The sequence below is a fragment of the Barbus barbus genome (assembly GCF_936440315.1).
Source record: "Barbus barbus genome assembly, chromosome: 4".
Lineage (NCBI taxonomy): Eukaryota > Metazoa > Chordata > Actinopteri > Cypriniformes > Cyprinidae > Barbus > Barbus barbus.
In genome coordinates this window covers 41,595,094-41,615,945 of record NC_136732.1, presented here as the reverse complement: position 1 = coordinate 41,615,945, position 20,852 = coordinate 41,595,094, and positions in this window count along the sequence as shown.

Here is a 20,852-nt window from a genome sequence, read left to right as displayed (position 1 = left end):
GAATCTTGACTTTCAGTAATGAAAATAATGTAAATCAAGCAATGATAAACCAATTCTCTGAAATTGCTCAAAGGTGCATTTAATGAACCTTTAATTGAAAAGAATAGAGACAGAGGACAACACAAGAGTTACACATTCTGACAATGGATGGACATCCAGGAAATGATCAGGGTCAATGGCTGAGGGGAAGAAGGGGAGTTAGGATGCATGGTGGAAGGGTACAGAGGCAAAACAGATGCATATCAGATCAAATAAGGGCCACTATTGTGGACCATGTTGTCAATCATGGCCTTACAATGGCTGAGGGGGGTCGAAGGGTGCAGCCAAGTATTGGGAGATCAACTGTATCCTCAATTCAAACATTTAGAAACAATCTTTTTAAATCAATATCCCACATAAAGTACTGTGTAAATTTGTACATTTGAAATGGATATATGGCATACATGAGACATGCAGCCTTCTGGATTTCTATACAGCTACTTAAATCCAAATAATGCCACATTTTTTAAACTGTTCTTTTAAGCTATATTTTAGAACAAAAGTTTGTATTCAAGGTTGTTTTTTTTTTTTGGGTTTGTTTTGTTGTCCTGGTGCACCTTACACATAGAAAAAACATTGAGAAAAAAACTTAATTCATAGATTAAAACTTGTCAAGGCAATATGCAGAATGGGCATAGACACATTTAATATGCACAGCCTTTGGAAAGAAAATGCAGGACAATATGAAGTATACAGTACAATAATGAAATTCGTTAAAGATACTGGAATAAAAGGGAGAATTTAGCTGTTTTTATTTATTTATTTATTTTTTAGTTTTGTTTGTTTCTTTGTTTCCCACTGCCCATTAGTGCTTCACACTCCAGTCCGGTTGGTGGCGGTAGTGCACCAAAAGTTGGCTTGCCAACCGCCGTAAAACACAGATAAGGAGAAGTCTGCTTTTATATCAATCCTCAACATATATTGTCGCGCTTAGCCTATTGTACACGGGGGCGCCCGCGCAATTATTTTATTAGATTTTTTTCTCCTGGGAAGGAGCTCAAAATACTCCCATCATTTTTGGATGTGCTGTCTTTCATGGCATGCAGTCTGCATGAATGGAGCACTCACAACATAAGAAATACATTTGCAGAAATCTTCTCAGAAATCAGAAATCAATTAAAAAATAAAAAATAATTATATATATATATATATATATATATATATATATATGTATGTATGTGTATGTATATATATATATATATATATATATATATATATATAATATTTTACATCAAGGTGTATGCAGTCCATGTTTCCAAACATTAATCGTTTTGCTAATAAAATATTCTACGTTTTATAATTATTTGTTACTCAGTCTTTACTGATTTTCAGTTTTGTATACCTTTTAAAATGTGTAAGTTAATTGTTATTTTATATTAGACATATAGCATGGTGCATTTATATTTGTTTTGTTAATAAAAGTTATGTTCTACGTTGTATTTTGTTGTTGCTTGAATTGATTGCCGAATTTACTGCTAATTTAAAAGTGAAAGTAAAATGCGCACAGTGCTTTTACAAGCTATTTGAGCAAAGGCAAAGGAAAGTGGGAAAAGTAAAAAAAAACAAAAAAAAACCCAACTGTTTGACACTGAATAGCGCAAGTTTGAAAGAGAAAGTAAATTGTGCGCTTGAGCGCGAAATAGGTTAATAGGCCTAAATGCCTGTATTAAAGGATGGTTTAGGTTGTTATACTAATCCATTTAAAATAAACGTGCGACTAGTTGACTAGAACAAACTTTAGTCGGGTGCACGCTTACTTGGCACAATTGAACTGATACATTTTTTAAATTAAATGCTGACATTATGTGCGACTGCAAATCACCTCACATTGTAGCCTATTGCATTGCTGCATTACAGTGGTTATGCATGTTTAATGAGTCAAATGTTTTTTTATTTTATTTCATTTTTTATGGGGGTGCTGGAGCACCTGCTAGCCCCATCAGCACCGCCCATATTTGTGTTTTATTTTTAAATTTTATATACAATTATAAAATAAAACGCAAATTATAATCGGGCCTGTTTTAGGCTTTTTATTATTTTTATAGCCTTAGACGGTGATGAAAAAAATTTACTCGCCATCTCTTCATTGGACGTGCCTTTTAGAGAGAAATGCATCTTTACGGTTACATAATGAAAGCGTTTATTTAAAGGTGCCATAGAATGAAAAACTGTCTTTACCCTGGCATATTTAAATAATAACAGTTCTGTACATGGAAATGACATACAGTGAGCCTCAAACACCATAGTTTCCTCCTTCATATGTAAATCTCGCGATTAAAAAAGACCACTGAAAAACAGGCGAATCAGAACATAACACCGACTGTGACGCAACAGTCGGGATCACTACGCCCCCAACATTTGCATAAACCCGCCCTTGTTCTAAGCCGGCAGAACCATCAGAAGCTCTGCAGGTATTGTACATAAACAAGCGCGGACAACAGCGAAAATAACACAATAAATGTTATGTTCCAGGCCGTGCAGGGGGTGTGAAGTGCAGGGATGGGTTGGTGTCTGTATTCAGAAAGGCACAGAAAGCAAATAACGCGAGCCACTAAAGGGACATGGTTAGCTCCTTGCTAGCGGTAGCCTGTGACAGTACATAAGATTTCACTCTCAGTAAGGAGAGATGAGGATGATGGCGAATGACTTACAGATCCTGAGCACCACTGACAAGCATCTGATCTTGTGAAATGTGTGGTAAGTACTGTTGCTCCATAATGTAAACATAGTTTGTGTGATCGCGTCTCTTGAAAGTGAACTATAACACGATCGATGGATCGTTCAAAAGCAGTTTCAATGCCTCGCATATTAATAACGGCTCCCTGATGCCTGCGTTTTATATACAGTATATTTACCCGACGATATAACTGCGAGAGAAAGTATTTAAATATATATTTTCCTCCCTGTGCTTCCTTATTGCTGATGAGCCGTACTGTGAAACAGCCAATCAGAGCAGAGCTCATTATTATTCATGACCCTGCCAAATAAGCCAATAACAGACCATTTCATTCTAGGGAGAAATCCTAGGGTTGTAAATGGACATGTAAAATCGTTTCTGGAGATTTTTTGCCCTTACCTAAGCCACATACCTTCTGTGTAGATATCAGAGAACAATTTAAAATACTGTATCAATGCATTCTATGGCATCTTTAAAGCTTTCTGTATATATGTTTATCATATCTGTGAGTCAATTCAATAAATTGTGAAGCGCTCTTGTTGAAGACAGAAAGCGCATAGGCCTAGGCCTACTCTGTTTTCCTATTAATTTTATAAAAGCACAGTTTTTTTGATATTGTGAATGTAAGCATATTTAACAAAAAAGGTAGAACCGTAAGAAAAAAATGCAAGTGACTGCGCGCCTCCATGTCATATAAAAGCATGCTTTAGCTCCTCTCCGCACAAACTGTCTAACAGCGCATGTACAGTATATGGGTTAAACATTTAAACTAACCTTGTGATATGCTTGAACTGTTTTATATCTATAGATTTAAAGTCGTTTTGATTTGAGAAGGCTTAATTGATCAAATGTAGGCTGTGATCAACTGCTGGCCCCTTGGTCGTTAAAAAAAAAAAAAAATAGGCCTACATTTAACGAACAAAAAATGCTCCAAACGATTTTCTAAATTAACTTTATAAAAAAACGAAACGAAATATAATAGGCTAAATAATAATAATAATGAATAACTTTTCCATTACATGCAAAACTGAACTATTTTAATAGCTGAAATAGCAGTAGGCTATAAGCTGTACCATTTTCAGCTGTACACCATCAGTGTGCGAAATAACCCAATTTGTGGGCGGTGGGCCCATGCTCCTTCAATTACTTATACACACACCTAATGCCTTTTAATATAAATAAAGGACAAGAGTGAGAAATGTTAAGGACACATTTTTATACTATTCAGCCCAATATTGATTTTTATTTGCACTTCACTTTTATCCAAATGAACAGAAATTTATGCACATAATTTATCAATGGGACATGCGACTATTATACAATGCTATATAACCAAGAAAAAATGTGTTAGCATACTATAGCCTATATAGGCTAGCTCACATTATTATATTTCTGCTTCAACGTAGGTAACAGTGAGTGGTGGTTTCAGACAATGTGTTATTAAAGTGCGATATTCTGCGCCGCATTCATACGGACTTTTATTCTGCCTGAGAGAATTTAAAGCCTGTACTGAAGGAGGAGCAATTTGGCCAATCAGATGAAAGGGGCGTTTCAGCGCCGCCCACGCGTGCAAACAAAATATCAAAGCTATAAACCGATTTGTGAAGTGCAAACGAAACATGAGAAATCAAGCCACAATTTCGTTTTCCGTTTATTCTAAAATCTGTTATTTAGAAAAAAATCATTTTCTTGCAGAATAGAAAAACATAGTTTTAAGTATATATCTGAATAAGGCAAAACATGATAAATTAAAAAATTATCAGTTTTTTCGTTTTCCGTTTTTTGCTTTGAAAACGGATATGGAATGGATGGAAGATACCCTGATTAATATAACACCCAGATTTTTGACTTTAGAGGACGTGACAGTGCATCCGTCTAGTTGCAAATTGTAATCCAAGAGATTCTGTGTACTGTTATTTGGTCCAATAAGTAAAACCTCTGTCTTAGCTGAATTTAATAGGAGGAAATTATTGGTCATCCAATCTTTTACAATTTTTACACAATCTATTAGCTTAGATAGTTTAGAAGTTTCATCTGGTCTTGTTGAGATATATAGTTGAGTATCATCAGCATAACAATGAAAATGAATCCCGTATTTTCTAATAATATTCCCAAGAGGCAACATGTATATTGAAAATAGAAGAGGACCTAGGACAGATCCTTGTGGTACTCCATACTTTAAAGCCTGCCCTTGAATACCAGTATAGTTTTATAATCGATCTATGAGTATGTCATGGTCTATAGTGTCGAACGCAGCACTAAGATCAAGTAATACTAGCAATGAGATGCAGCCTTGGTCTGAAGCAAGAAGTAAGTCATTTGTAATTTTAACAAGTGCAGTTTCTGTACTATGGTGAGGCCTGAAACCTGACTGAAATTAGAAGGAGCACAATTGAGCAGACACAACTTTTTCTAAAATTTTAGACATAAACGGAAGATTTAAAATGGGTCTGTAATTTACCAGTTCATTAGAATCTAGTTGTGGTTTCTTAATAAGAGGCTTAATAACCACCAACTTGAATGGTTTTGGGACGTGACCTAAAGATAACGATGAGTTAATAATACTGAGAAGCGGTTCTTCTGCTACAGGTAACAACTCTTTCAGTAGTTTAGTGGGTACAGGATCTAATAAACATGTTGTTGGTTTAGATGCACTAATAAGTTTATTTAGCTCTTCCTGTCCTATAGTTGTAAAGCACTGCAGTTTTTCTTTGGGTGCGATGAATGAAGCTGAAATACTAGACGCAGTAGAATCTACATTTGATATTGTATTTCTGATGTTATCTATTTTATCAGTAAAGAAATTCATAAAGTCATTACTATTAAACTGTGAGGGAATATTTAGATCGGGTGGTGTCTGTTTATTAGTTAGTCTAGCCACTGTGCTAAATAAGAACCTTGGATTGTTCTGGTTATTATCTATGAGTTTGCGGATATGCTCTACCCTGGCAGCTTTTAGAGCCTGTCTATAGCTGGACATACTGTTTTTCCACGCAATTCTAAAAACTTCCAAGTTAGTTTTTCTCCATTTGCGTTCAAGATTACGAGTTTCTTTCTTGAGAGAATGGGTATAACTGTTGTACCATGGCGCAGTACATTGTTCTCTAACCTTTTTCAATTTGAGGGGGGCAACAGCTTCTAATGTATTAGAGAAGATAGTGCCCATGTTGCTAGTCATTTAGTCTAGTTCATGTGCATTTATGGGTACACAGAGCAGTTGAGATAAATCAGGCAGGTTATTTGTGAATCTGTCTTTGGTGGCTGGAACAATAATTCTGCCTGGACAATAACGCTGAGCCATATAATTAATATCAGTAATACGCAGCATGCACGATACAAGGAAATGATCAGCAACATCCTCACTTTGAGGTATGATATCTATATCGGTAATATCAATTCCATGCAATATAATTAAATCTAGCGTATGATTAAAACGATGAGTGGGCCCGGTGACGTTTTGCTTGACTACAAAAGAGTTTATTAGGTCAGTAAACGCAAGTCCTAATGCATCATCTGTATTATCAACGTGAACGTTAAAATCTCCGACAATTAGCAGTTTATCAACATTAACCAATAGATCTGAGAATAAATCTGCAAATTCTTTTAGGAAATCTGTACATGGCCCTGGCGGTCTATACACAGTAGCCAGAGCAAGAGACAGGAGAGATTTCTTTTGCATATCTAACAGTGTAACATTAAGCAGAAGTATTTCGAATGAGTTAAACCTCCTGTATCCTGTTTTCTGAGTAACATTGAGAATATCACTATATATTGTTGCAACACTGCCGCCACGACCAGTCTGACGGGGCTCATGTTTATAAGAGTAGCTTGGTGGAGTAGACTCATTTAGACCAAAATATTCATTAGGTTTAAGCCAGGTTTCAGTCAGGCAGAGTACATCAAAATTATTATCTGTGATCATTTCATTTACAATAACTGCTTTGTGTGCGAGTGATCTTATGTTTAGGAGCCCAAGATTTAAAAATAGTTTTTGTTCATTTATTTTGCGTTTTTCTGGTTTAATCACGATCAGATTTGTTCTAGATCCTGCATTAAATTTATATTTTGACCTCGCTATTCGGGGAACAGACACTCTGTATGGATTGAACACTCTAGAGTACTTCTATCATTTAAGTGGGTAGAACAAAAACCATCATAGCAGTTATTTGAGAATTGGCTTACTAGTCAGATGGAGCGTAGCGTCCTGGAGATGTTGTCCGACAGGAGTTCCGCTCCGACTCTGCTGGGGTGCAGGCCATCAGCACGGAAAAGCCTAGGACGCTCCCAGAAAATATTCCAATTATTAACAAAGAGCAGTTTCTGTTTTTACACCATGACAATAACCATTCGTTTAAAGCATAAAGTCTACTGAACCTTTCGTGTCCTTGTCGATACGTGGGAAGCGGTCCTGACACGATGATCGTCGTCACGGGCGATGTGCTGCGTACCGTCTTGATCAGGCTCCTGAAGTCCCTCTTCAGTGTCTCCGTCTGCCACAGCTTGGTGTCGTTAACCCCCGCGTGCAGCACGACAGCACCGATGCTCTCGTCGCCCTTCAGGATCGCGGGTATCTGCGCAGAAACATCGAGAACACGAGCACCGGGGAAACGGTGAGTGTGCACATTACCTTCAGCTAACGTAGCACGGATGTGCCGGACGATGGAGTCTCCGACGATCACAGCGTCGTGTTCCGTCTCGTGGAGGAGAGCGAAGCGGTTCCGGGTGTAGATCTCGAAGACCGGAGGCGGCGCAGGGGGAGAGGTCGTCACCTGGGGCCTGTCTCGCGTCTTCCGCTGATGGTACACCCAGGGTCCGTGGCGTCCCAGCGCCGGAGTGAAGGACATCTGGGAAGATTGCGTCCTAGGTGCACAGGGTCTGTGCAGAGAAACACACAGAGTAGAGGTGGTGGGAGTGTTAGCAGCATGCTGTATACTTACCCCGGACTTGTGAGCATCAGCCCGGGATGTTTCCAGCGCGGCTCTCCGCTCTCTCAGCTGGGCCTGCTTCTCCACCAGGTCGCGGATCTGCTTCTCCACGGCTTCCAGCTCCAGCTGCACCGAATGCAGCTCGAATGTGTCCTCACCTGCACTCAAAGGTAGACACAAATCCGCCATTTAAGCAAGTAACAGTGAAACAATGGTAATGTGTGTGAATAGAGTATTAGCAGTCTAAGCGAAATTAGTGGCAGCCACGCTACAGATGCTAACGGGCTATAAGCTAATAGCAGACTCGAGAAATCAAAATAAAACTAGTAATAACAAGGCGCTCTGATTGGTTTTGTTTTATAATGCTATAGGGGATATATTCACACGTTATAGAAACGAAAATGATAGTGTAAAAAAATTGTTTTTAAGATAGAAAATAAGACGATAAAGAATCAACTTGACGGAGCTCAAACTCAAAACGCAGTCACAAATCAGCGCATTGTTAGTTAGATTTTTCTTGGCATTTCACAAAACTGCAAGAAAAACAAATGCAAGTTAACCCACATGTACAAAACATTACAAACAAAGGCTCGTTCAGGAACCTCCGGTGCAGAGAGTAGTGACGCGCTGGTCCTCCCACTCAGAGACTATGCTGCAGGCGGCGCTTGATGACGTCGACTGGGACATGTTCCGGGCGAGTTCTTCTGACGTCAGCGAGTTCACGGATGTAGCATTAAGTTTTGTAAACACGCTAACCGAGCAAGTTATAGAAACAATAACGATAAGGACATTCTCCAATCAGAAACCGTGGGTGGACAGAACAATCCGTGCCGTGGTTAACACACGCACTGCCGCTTACAATGAGGCTCTTCTGTCTGGGAATACGAGCGAGTACAAAGCATCGTGCTATGCTCTCCGTCGTGCAGTAAGAGCCGCCAAACACAGATACAGAGAGAGAATTGAGTCTCATTTCCAGCTCAACGACTCTCGACGGATGTGGCAGGGACTGAGGACCATCTGTGACTTTGGAAACAAATCCTCCGCGGAGGTGAGAGCAGATCCGTTGCTGGCCGACGAGTTAAACATCTTCTACAGCCGCTTCGATGGCATCGGCGGCGGCGCGTCAGGAAGCAGCAGGCAGAGCAGCGATGATCCTGTAATCACCGTGTCGGAGGATGAGGTTCGGAGGGCGTTAAAGAGAGTGAACGTCAGAAAAGCAGCCGGTCCTGATGGGATAACCGGCTGTGTTCTGAGGTCCTGCGCCGATCAGCTCGCTGGTTTGTTCACTTCCATTTTTAATGAGTCCCTTGCTACCTCCGTGGTTCCCACTTCATTCAAAAAATCCATTATTATCCCTGTGCCAAAGAACAATAAACCCTCTTGCCTGAATGACTATCGCCCAGTTGCCCTCACATCTATAGTCATGAAGGTTTTTGAGAGACTTGTAAAGAGCCACATCTGCTCCTCCATCCCTGATACTTTGGACCCTCTTCAGTTTGCCTATCGCCCAAATTGATCCACGGACGATGCCATTTCTCACGTTCTCCACTCTTCCCTCACACACTTGGACAGCAACAATGGGAATTATGTAAGGCTGCTATTCATTGACTATAGCTCAGCTTTCAACACTATAGTCCCCATCACGCTAGCTTCTAAACTCATGGACCTCGGCCTAAACACCTCACTCTGTGACTGGATTCAAGACTTCCTCACCGGCAGACCTCAAGTGGTGAAAGTTGGCCAGTTCACCTCAAACTCCATCACTCTGAACATAGGAGCCCCACAGGGCTGTGTCCTGAGTCCCCTGCTCTACTCTCTCTACACGCATGACTGCGTGTCCTCTCACAGCTCCACATCTATTGTCAAATTCGCTGATGACACTGTGGTTCTGGGCCTCATCTCCAACAACGATGAGACCGCATACTTGGATGAGGTAGACTCACATCATGGTGCCAGGAAAACTGTCTCTCTCTGAATGTGGGGAAAACTAAAGAGCTGATCATGGACTTTAGGAAGAGACAGCAGCAGCCCTACTCTCCTCTCAGGATCAGTGGGACCCCTGTGGAGAGGGTGAGTAGCTTCAAGTACCTCGGTGTAAACATCTCCGAGAACCTGACTTGGACTACACACATCCAAACACAGGTTAAGAAAGCCAGGCAAAGACTGTACCATCTGCGACAGCTGAGGAAATTCAGGGTCTCACCAGCAATCCTGAAAACTTTCTATTCAGGGACCATAGAAAGTGTATTGACTCAGTGCATCTCAGTGTGGTATGGAAACAGCTCCAATCAGGACTGCAAAGCACTACAGAGAGTTGTGCGCTTAGCTGAGCGCATCTCAGGGTCTGCTCTCCCCTCTCTGCAGGACATCTACCTCAAACGCTGCAAAAATAGAGCTGTTAAAATCTTCAAGGACTCTAATCACCCTGGTAACCGACTATTCACTTTGCTTCCATCTGGTAAGCGCTTTCGTAGCCTGAAGGCTAAAACTGAGAGACTTAGGAAGAGCTTCTTCCCCCAGGCCATCAGGCTCCTAAACTCTAACTCTGTGTCATAACATCACTTGACTCCATGTAATATCACCATATCAATAAGTTATTCATAATTTTTCTCCATGTAAATATCATATATCAATAAGCTATTCATAAATTTTCTCTACCTCATATTGCTGCTATTCAAATACCCTGGACAACTTTTTGCACATTATTTTTTGCACATTCCTCTCATTACTATTTGTCAACAACATACTGACCTGCACATTTATATTTATATTTTTTTATCTTATCTTATCTTATTTTATCTTATCTTTTATTTTATTTTATTTTATGTTTGTACTTCTTCTTAATATTTGTATTCTTTATAATTGCACTGTCCTTGGAGCGGACCTGACCTACATTTCACTGCTTGTTATACTCTGTATAATTGTGTATGTGACAAATAAAACTCTTGAATCTTGAATCTTGAATCACTAATTCCAGGCTTAGTCTGCTCACATCTGGGAGATTCAGAGGGGCTTGCCAGAGTGAGTCAGTAAGGTCCACACTGTCTCCACTTTTCCACCTACTAGTGTGCCACTGCACATGCAGGAAAGGTGGATAGAGACTAAGTGAAATCGTTAGCATCACTGCCATTGCCTTTGCCATTGCCCTAATCGTCTAGGGTTCAGAAGGGGAAGTAACAAAGAGTTAAAAAAAGTAACGAGATAATGAACAGCAAACAATAATAATAATACAAATAATAATAAATATTCGTCCCTATGGACGTAACAATAAATTACTCTAATGCATTTTTCTTCAATTCATCAGATATTTATGTTACATAGGATACAATTTTACACAAAGAGACTTTACATTAACTTATAATTACAGTGCATTAAGGATGATTTTATTATCCTCTCCCTTCTTAAAAAAGGAAAAAGGAAATATTGGGTCCATTCAATCCTGAGATATAGAGTCGGAGAGTTCCCCCTCCTTATTAAGGAGCAGCGGGATTATCACGAGAGATTCATAGTTTACTTCAGGATCAGTGGCTCAGTTTGATGCTGTGCTAGCGATACTAGAGCCACATATTAAAAAGAAGACCACCAATTTCTGTGAACTCAGTGTGCAAGGATCTATATACATTGCTTTGTGCTGCGAGACGATGAATTTGACAATCGCTATTCTGGATTTTGGTGTTCGCTTGTACAGTGGCTCCGAACTGTCAAAATGCCTCTCAAAATGCTTGCCACGGATGTGAAAAGCGCAAAAAATCGAACCCGATCCAAATTTTTTAATGACGGTGGAAAATTTCGGAGGCAGTGTGTAAACTTGATTGACATAATATGAGGTCGTATTTATTTTTTAACGTGCAAAAATTTCGGATGACCTTCACACTTGATGGTTATTCTGTTAGTGCTCTGTCGTCTGTTAGGAACCTAGGTGTGCTATTTTATGGCAATCTTTCCAGTGAAAAACATGTTTCTAGCATTTGTAAAATTAGCTTTGCCTCAGTTCAAGCGAAGCAGGAGTGCATTCTAATTAGCATGAAATAAACAATGAATGAACATCCGATCTATGTTGGAAGAAACACATCAACACAGTCAAATAATAGCAGAAGATTCGGTGTCCATAAACTAGCGAGAAAAATTTACACCAGAGGAGAATTTTGCAAAAACTATATTTATTATATATTTACTCCTAATTGCTCTCATTTATCATTATTAATAAAATTTATAAATATAACGTCATAATAAAAAAAAGGTCTAATATGAACTTGTAGGCTATACAAATCAGTTGTTACTTTTAACCTTAACAATAGGGTTCCCTGTGTAATTTAGTTTAGAAAAATTGACATTTTACATTTATATTTAGTCATTTAGCAGACACTTTTATCAAAAGCAACTTACAAATGAGGACAATAGAAACAATCAAATGAACAAAAGAGCAATAATATGTAAGTGCTATGTAGCGTATCAGAGTGAATCAGACAATTTAAGATTTGATCAGAACAGTGCTGGAACACGAGGAGCCGAACTCCACAAAGAGGCCCAAGACAACATGAATGATCATAAATCAGATCCTAGCACCAGCCTGAAGTAAACCTAACCAGCCAACTCTTTCTCAAAACAGCTTGCAACATTAACACAAAAGAAAACGTATTGATAATACCAACTTAGGAAGGAGATTGTCAATTCTGGTACAAGTAACCAAGATTAATGGTCAAAGACACAGCATATCATGACCATCACATGAGGAACATCATTAGTAGAGACTTCGTTGGGTGAGTTATCCTACCCAGGACAAAAACCAGGCTCCTTCTAGACCTTTTGACTTTTCGTTGCTCATAGAACACAAAGAGACTGACATTTACAAATGTAGATGCATCAGATCATCCAAAATGATTCTGTGCAAATTCCCTATAAATGTCATAAAGGATTCCCTTTGAGCTAAACTGACCTGTTTCCCTTACAGCTATGATAAGTCCTGGTTAGCCTAACGCAGTACACGCAGCAAGGTTTATATATATATATATATATTGTAACGGGGTGAGGAATCACACGACAAGGAAGGGAGGTTAAAGGCCCCGAAGGGTGGCTTTATTGAGGCGGTGTGAAGTGCAGGGAAGGGCAAAAAGGTCCTTGGGAGTGCTCCAGTGCGGTGAGTGCCCTCTTCCTCCTTTCCCAGTGCTGAGTGTCCGTGTAGTGTCCAAGTGGGGCTGGTCGTCACACACTGGTGTCTGTGGGAGAAATGAGATGGCAAGTTAGTGCTTGGTCTCATGGAGTCCTCTCCCTGTGTGTGGTGCTTGCGTGGCTTATCTAGCCGCCGCCTGATGAGCCGTAGCTGTGACCGATTAGCCTGTGATGAGGATGTGCAGGTGTTCCTCGCTTGTTTCCAGGGCGACGCTGATGATCCTTCGGGACGCTCGTCACAATATATATATTGTAGCGGGCTGAAGAATCACGCGACCAACTAAAGTGCAATAAAGTCCCCGGAGGGTGTGTTTATTGAACAAAAATAAAGATAAGTGAAAAGTCCCAACGTGTCTGGTGTCCTTCTTCGGTGCGCGGTGGTCCGACGTGCTGGCCGGCTGAGTGCAGGGTGCTCTGTGGTCTGTGCTCGGGTGGCGGGCTGGAGGATCAGCTGCTTCCTGCAAGGACAGAGACAACATTAAAGAGGCTTCTCTGGAGTCGTTGCTCACTGAACTGTCCTCTCTTGCGGCTTTTGTAGCTCTCTCCTAAGTGGCCGCAGCTGGGACCAATCAGCCCGCGGTGATTGTGAGCAGGTGAATCTCCTCCGTTTCCAGGGCGACGCTGATAGGTGCCCGGGACACGTGTCACCCCCCCCCCCCCCAAGCGTCGTCCTGGTCCCCCGAGCAAGGGGGGAGGTGGGGGCTGGAGGAGGGGAAAACTCTGACCGACCTGCGAAAGCTGCCCAAAGACGGGAGAGTCAGTCCGCGTTGGCGGTCCCTGCCGGGTCACCCGAGCGTTCATGTCTTTAGCCCGGGCCATCCACTGCAACGGGGCATGGTCCTCGTTGGGCTGCTGCTCCCAGGCCTCCTTGGCAACGTCAAGCAGGCCCCGGGGCTGACGTCCAAACAGGAGCTCGAAAGGGGTGAATCCGGTGGAGGCCTGGGGGACCTCTCGTATGCCGAAAAGGACATACGGCAGCATCTGGTCCCAGTTACGACGGTCATCAGCAGCCACACGACGGAGCATTTGCTTCAACGTCTTGTTGAACCTTTCGACCAGCCCATCGGTCTGTGGATGGTATACTGTAGTGCGGAGTTGCTTTACCTTGAGGAGGCGGCACAGGTCGGCCATCATTCGGGACATGAACGGGGTGCCCTGGTCGGTCAATATTTCCCGGGGAATGCCGACCCGGCTACACAACAGGAAGAGCTCCTGGGCAATGGCCTTAGAGGTGGCCTTGCGTAACGGGATGGCCTCGGGGTACCGGGTCGCGTAATCCACTATCACCAATATATGCTCGTGGCCCCGGGCGGACTTCGGCAGCGGCCCCACCACATCCATTCCTATCCGCTCGAAGGGCACCTCGATGATGGGAAGTGGAATCAATGGCGAAGGGGGAGGAGTCTGTGGGGAGGTCCGCTGACAGGCCGGGCACGCTTGGCAGAACCGTTTCACTTCCGCATCCAGACCGGGCCAGTGAAACCGGTCTCTGATGCGCTGGGCGGTGTTCTGAGCCCCCAGGTGGCCGGCCATGGGATGGGAGTGGGCTAGCTCCATTACGTCCTCGGTCTTGGTGCGTGGTACTACCAGCAGCTTCATCTCCTCCCCCCTCCGTGGTGCGACACAGTACAGCAGGCCATTTTGGACTATGAAGTGCGGTGTCGGGTGAGGGGGCGGATGAACATCTTTTCCCTCGACCACTCTCACCTGCTTCCAGCAGTGTTTCAGCCGCTCATCCTCAAGTTGTTCCTTCGCGAAAGCTCCCCTCCCCTAACCTGTTGGAAGACATCAAAGAAAAGGTTAGATGCTTGTGGGGTCGACTCACCCTCTCTGGTGCTCTCTGAGGCTAGGAGGGCGGTGCGTCGTCGGGGTCCTCGGCTGGGTCTTCTTCTTCGGCGGTTCTCGGCGCGGCTGGCAGGCTGTGACGTTGCGGCGAGCAGCCGTTCGAACCCTGGCCAGTCTCTCCCTAGAAGCACGGGCACCGGTAGGTCCTCTATTAAACCTACTTCAATAGGCCAGGAGCCGGGGCTCGCGGCGACGGTGACGAGGCGGGTGGGCACATGTCGAGTGTCGCCGTGCACACACGTCACAGGTAAGCGGGTTTTGGCTCCTGCCCGTGGTGGAAATAAGGAGGCCTGGACCAGGCTCACCGCACTGCCCGAGTCCAGCAGGGCCCTATACGGCCGTCCGTTTACAGTCACCTTGGCCTGGGGAGCCCCCCGCGGCGGATCTTGGTGCATGGCGCAGCCTGCCAGCCAGGTACGATTGGGCGAACGTGGGGGCTCAGTGGGCATTGGCTCATCCTCGGGGCCGGGAACCGCTGGCCTGCTGACTGTGCGCTGGGTGCCCTCCGGCGCGCGTCGCTCCTGATACACCCTCCGGGGAAAAGGCAGCGCTCGCTCCCCAGCCTCCCGTCGCTGTGTGGCCTCCGCGAGCTCGATGGACTCGACCAGCTCTCCAATGGCTTGCGGGTTCCGCATACCAACCGCCTGTCGCAGGGGCCGAGGTAGGGCGTGCAGAAAACGATCCACTACAACTCGTTCGGCTACTTGAGCGGCGCTGGGGTCTCCGACGAGTAACCAGTGGTGTGCGAGGCGGGAGAGCTCGGCCGCTTGGGCGCGCGCTGGCAACCGGCTGTTGTATTCCCACGCGCGGAACTGTTGGGCCGCGGAGATGGAGGATAAGCCGACACGGCCCAGGATTTCCTGCCTGAGCGCGTCGTAGGAGTCCACCAGGGCCGTGGGCATCGAGAAATATGCCTGCTGCGGCTCGCCGGTTAATAGTGGTGCCAGAATTCGCGCCCATTCCTCTCTCGGCCAGACTTCTCGAGTAGCGATGCTTTCAAACATCTGTAAGTATCTCTCTACGTTGTCGTGGGCGGTCAGCTTTGGTAAGAGCTGGGTGGCCTGGACTCGAGGATCTGGCAGCGGAACCCGCTGGGCAGCAGCAGTGTGGAGGGCGGCGACTTCGCGCTGAGTTTCCTCTTGCCGGGCTGCCATGTGCTCCACAATCTGCTGCTGTCTGATGCTCACTTCGGTCAGATGTTTTAAAAGCTCTTCCATGGCTGGAGAGGAGCAGCTGCCAGCTGGGGAATCCAAAACAGAGAAAAAAGGAAAAAATTGTGAGTTTGGGGTCCGTGTGATTGTCGGTGATTCTTCAGCAATATGCCCGCATTCTCCACCAGTGTAGCGGGCTGAAGAATCACGCGACCAACTAAAGTGCAATAAAGTCCCCGGAGGGTGTGTTTATTGAACAAAAATAAAGATAAGTGAAAAGTCCCAACGTGTCTGGTGTCCTTCTTCGGTGCGCGGTGGTCCGACGTGCCGGCCGGCTGAGTGCAGGGTGCTCTGTGGTCTGTGCTCGGGTGGCGGGCTGGAGGATCAGCTGCTTCCTGCAAGGACAGAGACAACATTAAAGAGGCTTCTCTGGAGTCGTTGCTCACCGAACTGTCCTCTCTTGCGGCTTTTGTAGCTCTCTCCTAAGTGGCCGCAGCTGGGACCAATCAGCCCGCGGTGATTGTGAGCAGGTGAATCTCCTCCGTTTCCAGGGCGACGCTGATAGGTGCCCGGGACACGTGTCACAATATATATATATATATATATATATATATATATATACATACACACACACACACACACACACACACACACACACACACACACACACATACACATACATACATACACACACACACTGTTCACTTGCAGACCGCAAGCTTCTGGAGGGATCATAACTCTGAAGTAGTGAATTTAGATAAAGGGGTGGAGAGCCAGTGGTTTAATTAAGAAAAAATAACATGTACTTATTCGCAAGCTAGTTAATTACCCTGAATAATTCTTACTCCAGCCTGAAATTAAAAGTTGGCAGCCCTGTTTGAAGTAAGTTTTAGGTTTCTTTAACAACATATTTAAAAAATTCACTGTAGCCTACATCTTAATGTTAGATCTTCAACCACTGGTTAATGAAATGATAGAAATAAGAGTAATTTGTTCCAATATACAAACATTTGAATTTATATCTAATGAGGGGTAATGTGAACTAATCAGCCATCATAAGATTTATTAATGCTTTTTTATGCCAGGTTGGGGTTATACACTGATTTTCTGTCATGGTCTATGGACCCCCTGAATTAGCCTTGGCCACTCCATGTATCAAACTCTAGCTCCGCCACTGACTGTACCATCATCTTTTAGCACGGGAATGACTGGGATGCGTAATTACAAAACTGACTTGTCTTAATGATACCAACCTGCAGAAGCCTCCTTCATTTCATAGACAGGGATTAAAGAAAAGATGTATAGCATTGGACTCCACGCAAAGTGTGCCCAGGGTGCCCACATTTAGATATCTTTCAACCACATCCTCTGTACAAAACCCTTTTATGAGCCTCATCTCACCCCAGTTTAACTTAATTTTAATGAGCCAATCCAATCCCAGCAGGCTCAGGCCATGTTTTCTTTCACGGCACCCACCTCCGGAATATTACTGAAGTTGAACTGAAGATTCACATAATGCTGATGTTTGATCACTAGTGCATAACTTCCCATAAGATCACTGATGATCGATGCTGAAGCTCCCATGTCTATCGCCATCTTAGGGCTTGCTCCATTAAATTGAATTGTCACATAAGGAGAACCATTGAATAGGAACAGGTCTCCATTATGTGATGTGTTTCCCCCATCCTTTGAGTTTTGTTGCCTCTGCATTTCTGTGCCAAAAGTCCCTTCCTGCTACAATTATGGCTCACTGTGTCTTTGAATTTACAAGCATTTGCACAGTGATCTCCTCCACTGCTTTCACTTTAACAGCCTTAGTCACATGAACACATTACTCTGCACATTGCCTCTTGCTTTTTGATTATATTTTGCATGTTGTGCTACCGACTCCATTTCTTGTGCAATTTCCATTAATTTGGTAAGCGAAAGCGGTGCTTCTATCAGCAGCCTGCACTGAATTATAGCATCATTATTTCTGCACACGAGGCAATCATGCTCTACGATACCAGACTCACAATATTCAGAAAGCTGTGAAGCTCGGCCACAAACTTTGAAATAGATTCTCCAGACTTACAAAAATGGCTATGGAACCTAAAACGCTGCACAATCACTGAAGGCTTAGGGCTGTGTTGGCTCCAGACCCGCTGTTGCTCCGTACACACTTAAAAAAAAAATTCTTATCATCATCCATGATCTCATTTGGGACAAAGACATGTTGTAGACGCTCATATACTCCAGCCGATCACCATTTTCTTTCACGGATTGCCCCTAAGTTCCAAACATCACCATTTTGTCAATTTAATCCACCCGTGCAAGGCTTTCTCACTCATGCCAACCTGTACAATTTGAAGTTACACCAAATAAATGGAGGCCATGCAATGATTAACAGAACCAAGAAAACTTTACTCTGTCAGTCTCTTTTCACAGCAACACAGAACAGCATACAGCAACCTTTTCATTTCACAACACACCTACACAATGTTAAAGAGGCAGCATAACATAAACTAGAACTTTACTCAAAGGTACCATTATCATACTACCATGTGACAACTAGCCCCAGTGGTTTTGCTCTTACATGACTGGTTTTATTTCATTGTGATTCTCAGAATCAACTGTTTGTTTGTATTTTCTCCGCTGCAATTCCTCTCACAACTCAGATGCTGTTATGCACACTTCTGATTCCACACCTCCGAACTAGGGTTTGAAGATCTTGATGAGCATGTAGAAACTGCTCAGTGGTTTTATCATCTCCAGCTTCTCTTTATTCAGATCTGGATTCAGTCATATAGAGTCAGAAAATGACACACAGCACCTTTCAAGGTAAGCATCCAGCTAGCAGGATAATGTGACATTATTTCAATAAACTAACACATTTTTAATTTAGGCAAAATTTTTGCTCATTTCTTGATCTACTAAAAAAAAATGCAGTCTCAGATTATATTCCTTTTACAGATGCTTTTTTCTTTTTTTTCTTTTGTTTTTTCTTTTTTCGTTCTTCATGATGTTTTTCCATTTAATCAGAAACTGTTTATCTGGATGAGCTGCAGATTCAAATTTTTTTGTCAGTCACATGAAGAAAGCACTACAGGTTTAATCGTACCGCCTTCACTGCACCAGATCACTTTCACTTTGACGATGTAGAGAGATGATCATAACGTCAGCTGAACATGGAGCTGCTTATGTTCGTTTTAATGACTGTAATTCCAGTTATATCGGACGGTATGTACATTGTTTTTCTCTCTTCAAGTTAATTCTGAAGGCAAGGCACATCGTTACTTATGTCTGTAAGCTTTCAGTATCAGTTAAAGTTTTGGACACATTTGATTGAATTTATGTTGCTCACGATCTTAAAAATCTGTTTTGTTGCAGAGGCTTCTGCTTAAATGCTTGAAATGAGTTTGTGCCTACATACAGGTTCCTTCACAAAATATTTGATCAAAATGTAATTTGTGCCTAATATTGTTTCACTATTGTACCTAATAGTGAAGAAAAAAACTATCATCATCATGCGTCCTCCTTCAATAGCTTGTCAAAATCAATATATGTGTTGTAATTAGTACATATTAACAGCACCTTTATATGTATCTCTCCTGCTTTACTCGTCATGTTCAACATGATTTTGCTTGATGTCTTAAGCTTTCAGCAGTTTTGTAGGTTGATTTACTTGAAATGAAGATGATTGAGATTTGTACCTACAGCTTTTATTCAGATTTATTTTTCTCATTTAATATATATGTGTTTCTAATCATAAGGCAGATTTTGATGATTTCTGCTCTCATAGTCTTCGAATACATGAAGCTGGCAATACTGTTTTTTGTTTGTTTGTTTGTTTTGTTTTTACACAGTGTAGTCGTCCATATATGTAAATAATTTAAGTGAACGTGATTTTAACTGAAGGGTTAGGCATATTGTGATTTCATTCGAGTTCATTTGCCTAGTACTTCATTTAGAGATGCTTTTCATTTTTTTATAGTGATGTTTTTCCAACTTAATCACAACTGGTTTGTCTGGATTAATTGCAGTTTCTTGGTCAAATAAAACCAGAATGATCTCTTATGAAACTTCAGTTTGACTTTGAAGAGCCAAAGAGATGATGATAATTTATCATAACTGAACATGTTATGATTATGAATTTCTTTTTTCTTTTTCTTTAATCTAATGCTGGTGAAAAAGGGCACAAACTTAACAAAATGAAAAGTCACAAATATGTATTTCTTTTTGCAACTAAAATTTGAATTACGAATATTTCTGTGGATGAGCTGGAGCAGAGAGTAAAGGAAAAGCAGTTTTGAAATGCTTCCCATGATGCACATCATGAGGCTGAATGTCCAGAGAGAGCAGAACTGGAATCTAGACTATAAACAAGCTCAAATAAAAGAGGTTTAGACTTGATTAACTTTGGTTTGGTATCATTCATGTCAGCTATTATCATGTTGAGGTGTGTCAGTCTGTGTCGTACTTTGACATATTTTATCAGGTCATGTTTCCCCGTTACCTGATTTGACCCAGCGTTTACAACCTGTTTTTTTCTATAACAATGAATGTGAAAGAATTTCTGTCAATGATTCATAAGCACTGTTTGCTTGTGAAGTGCAAAAACAGAAAAACAGAATTTAATTTGACAAAGATGATCATAGGGATTTGTAAATTTAATTTAAAACCATTTGGGGTTGGCACAGATCATTTCCAGTCCTCTGCTGAGGAGGTTAAGAGCAAATTAATGTGCATACGCACATGTTGTGAATTAGGTGATATTGTGTGGATTATTCATATTTATATTGTGACGAGTCGGCTGCCTCCCCCCTGTCCATCATCACCACCCCGTCCCATATTCGTCGCCCTTCACCAGGCTCCCAACAGGAGTGGGTGTGTGAGAGAGGAGGGGCGCTGAAACAGCCAGGGCTGGCGGCGTGTGATGAGGCGCACCTGACGTGAATAGAGCCTCATCACCGCCGCCGTTAAATGCCGAACGCGCCTCTCCTCGGGAGACCGGTCTCTCCCCCGTGCATGCACGCTGGTGTCCTCGTGGGTCCAGGAAGGGAGCGT